We start from the raw sequence: 4,072 nt of genomic DNA, 5'->3' as shown, positions 1-4,072 counted from the left end.
GTCTACTTCGTCTCTCTCTCTCTCTCTCTCTCTCTCTCTCTCTCTCTCTCTNCTCTTTCTCTTTCTCTCTCTCTCTCTCTGTCTCTAAATCTCTGCCCTCTCTAACTGGACTGTTCATAACGAAGAAGCTATTAACCGTGAAATGCTAAACATGGTACAGTGTATTCATAGTCTGTTTTTATTTAAAAATTTTTTTAAATATAATGTCCTAAGATACTAATACAGTTCTTGGATTGATTTATGATATCTTAAGACTGTACTTAAGACAATCTTAAATGCAAGAATCAATTATGAATACCGGCCTATTTCGTGTCGTGAAATTGGTACTGAATCTTGAAACTACCTAATTTTCGTTGCACAGAAAGAAACGGAAGATTAAAAACGGTGAAAGAGAACGTGTATAATACTAATTTTGAAGTAGATAATAATTCTTTATTACACGCAATTAAAAACAATAATACAATAATGTTGAATGAATATATATGGTATACAATTAGGACGCACTGCGTCGGTGAGAATACAGTGAATAGGAGAGAATGTACGCAAAATTATCACGGAGTTTTTGCGCGGATCATAAATAGAGGCGAAGCGCGATCGGAAAACGCCGTGTGATAGATGCGGATGCGCGGAGTCGGTACACGTCGATACGTCACGCGTCGACGGCTGAGAAAACTCAGCGGAGGCCGAGAACTTTCGACTCCCTGACTATTGTCAGTCGCGAGAGATGCAAGGAAACTACAGCTTCACTTTTCGACTACTGTGAACAGTAGAAGCAAAGCATGCTCTACTCTCTTGTTTTTATCTAGACAGGAACAATCGGAACTGGTTGGAAAACATATCAAAAATGCTCGACGGAGGCGAGATACGTCTTACCTCCACATGTTTTGGACTGGCGGACAGTGTCTGATCACAAATCGTAGCATGAAAAAATAACAAATTTTTTGTTAACGATTCTATATATCATTTATTATTAATTTTAGATCCTTATCTCTTTCAGAACTTAATAAAAATTAATTATTGAATATAATCAGTTAACATTACATATTTGATAAACAATATTAAACAATTTTATCAATGATTTGTAATACAGAACGATTATTAATCCGTTAAGGACCAAATTTTTTTTCTCAAAATTTAAAATCCTTTCGACAAGCTACTATGACCTTAAGAAGCCTACTTGCCAAAAATTTTCATTCTAGGATTGATCGTTTAGATCGGGTGGGAGGGGGAATTCGATTTTGCGACTATTGTCCAAAGCAATATAAAAAAAATGTGAATAACAAAAAAATGATTTATTTAAAAAAATTTTTTAAATAAAACGCCATAATTTTCGAATGTAAACAAAAATTTAGAAAATTTTATTAAAGTTGACGTAAAAGTATAATAATTTTACTTATGTGGGCCAAATTGAAGCAATTAACATAACAAATGAACATTACGGTGGCGAGTTTGAATGGTATTGTATTTGTGGCAATGTTTGCAACAAAATTTATCATCGACAGCACTGGATCAAATGATTCTGTTCATTTATGCGTTCCAATCCAAGAAAGTTATTGCTACCATCAAAGTCAAATAAAATATTTTCTTCAGTGCTATCTTTTTTTGATACCTTGAACAATTACCGAGTTACAACGCAGCGAAATTTTAGTTGTGGTATAGGCTTTTGGCCTATGTCTTTTGCCACAACACAGTGCAACTTTTATGCATTTACAACTTCTGTGTTGAGCGCATGAACAAATAATGTTACCACTATTTCTTTCCACGAATATTATAATATTGAATATTTTTATAATTAGTATAAGCATTATCATGTAAATCTACGCTGCCCATATTTTGATTGTAGAAATGAATCAACTGCGGCTGTTTCAAAGAGACTACAAATTTTTTTCTTTCGATCATATCGTCTAGCAGATTTGAGCGGCTTAATTTTGTCGTAGTTGATAGCAAGTGTCAGAATTATTAGACCATCGAACAAGAAGGATCTCATTTGTTTTATCAAATCGCCAGTCGTGATCGCCTCGTTTCATTCAGAATCCTTCAGAAGTTGATATCAGCTAATCGATTCTTTCGAATTGTTTCACATGTGCGCTCATTCAGCAGGTACATCAAATAATACAGAGTGAAGAAATTATCGAAAAATATGCGATAAGGTGTTTCCACATTGAGCAACAGCTCCAATACAACTTGAGCGCCAAGCCAATAGCTTTATTGTACTGATCAGATGCTCCACTGTATAGGAAATATATAAATAGCTCCTCACTGGAGCACAAGAACCAGAACTTGAAACCGAATCAAATTAGTTCCGTGAATAAATATCTGACATAAATGGCGATCAAAATATGATACCATTTGTTCGTCGATCAAGAGGTTTTTTGAAAATATGCCAAATTACATATAGCGTCTATTCAGGATGCTCAATAAAGGACACACTTTCGTAAATCGATCTTCTTTGTTAAGTTTCATTATTGTTTGGAAGATGCAAATAACATTTCATCGTAAGAAATACGTTGCGTGACATTGTTTGCCTAATTGAAAGACCTAAGTCCGGTTCCAAAGGACCAAACCAATACGATTTCACAGCAGTTGGTGATAACCAGATAAAAGCAAAATTTCAAAAAACCGCTTCAGTTAACAACATCGAACAAATCGTTTTAAATAGTATTCTGCTTTGCTTTTAAATGTTACTAAAATCCGCGATCTTATCGTCGATAAAAAGTTTGAATAGTCGGTCCGGCGTTTTATCTCCTGAAAATAAAGTAAGAAAACGATCAATAGTAGTCACTTAATTTTTTTATTTCCAGAAAAAATAGTTAAATAATAGTTTTTATTTAATATTTTTTCTCATATTGAATTCTCACTGATGTATTTGCAAAGATTTTTAGAAAAAAATTAAGTTTTCTTACTGTATATCAGTAGGTGAGAATCTAATGAATGAAAACCTACTTACCAATTTGTTCAATCAATTTCTTCACGGTTATCCATTGAAACGTCAGTAGGTTCAGTGCTGTATGCAATTTTGGATGGATTTATCCATTTAGCTGTGCTGAAGTTAACCAGTGAAATATAGCCCGAAATATCAAGCTTGAATTTGATCGAGACAGGTATTTTTTCTCTTCAAAGTCATCTTCGATCCAATCGATTTCGATTTCCAGCAATCTCCGTGAATGCGCCAGTGTTTTCATCATTTGTTGGAATAACTTCATCCTCGATCAACTCTTCATCATTCATTTCATCAACTCGCTCAGATGGAATTTACAGGAATATTTTCATCATCATCGCTCCAGTTCTCGAAGATGAGTTTCCAACTTTTGCCTCGTCAAACATTGTCTTCGAGCCATTTTTCTATACACAAAATAATGCAACACTAGGAATCCGAAATAAAGCACATTACAAACAACGACTAAAAAACGTAAAAATAAAAAAATTACCGAATGCATTTCACGTTGCGTTGTTCACGCACGAAAGACAAAACTCAAAATGAGAAACAAAAACAAAAAAAACACTCAATTTCAAATATCGTTAACGAAACAGGTATTAATATTTATGTTTTTGATATCACTTTGTTTCAGTAGTCAAAAATTCGATCATACAACTATGCGCGCATCTGGAAGATGCAAAAATAGAGATATCAAACTGGAACTTTTCTTAAAAATTATTTACCTTCTTTTGGCTATAATTCCCTGTCATTACATTTTCGAAATTATTTTTTTTAAATCTTTCAAATTTTAACTCAAGAAAAAGGTTCAAAAAAGTTGTTTTTTCCAAATCACACCTAGTTCTTACAAGGTATCACAACAGTCCGAAACCAATTTGATTCTCCATGAAATATGTTGTAAAACACGAAAATCTAAGAGACGTATTTTTTTATACGTATGCTAACTAATGTTTAAGGTAAAACACCTCTTTGAAAAAAAAAGTTTTCTTTCGAGCCGAATATCGTCGGGAGTATATAAGAAAAGATGTCTTAAGTAAAATTTGTATAATTTTTTACATATGTGTATTTAGTTTTTATAAATATATAATATTTTTTAAGATATATATATATATATATATATATATATATATATATATA

At 32.8% G+C, this 4,072-nt stretch overlaps 1 protein-coding gene across 1 annotated transcript in view; it reads left to right on the top strand.

Annotated features, from left to right (window-relative positions):
* The window catches only part of LOC105623868, a 95,530-nt gene that overhangs the window by 7,607 nt on the left and 83,851 nt on the right, over positions 1-4,072 (top strand).

Source organism: Atta cephalotes, assembly GCF_000143395.1.
Source record: "Atta cephalotes unplaced genomic scaffold scaffold00066, whole genome shotgun sequence".
NCBI lineage: Eukaryota > Metazoa > Arthropoda > Insecta > Hymenoptera > Formicidae > Atta > Atta cephalotes.
The sequence above is the reverse complement of the archived record's forward strand: the minus strand, read 5'-3'. Positions and strand labels throughout refer to the sequence as shown.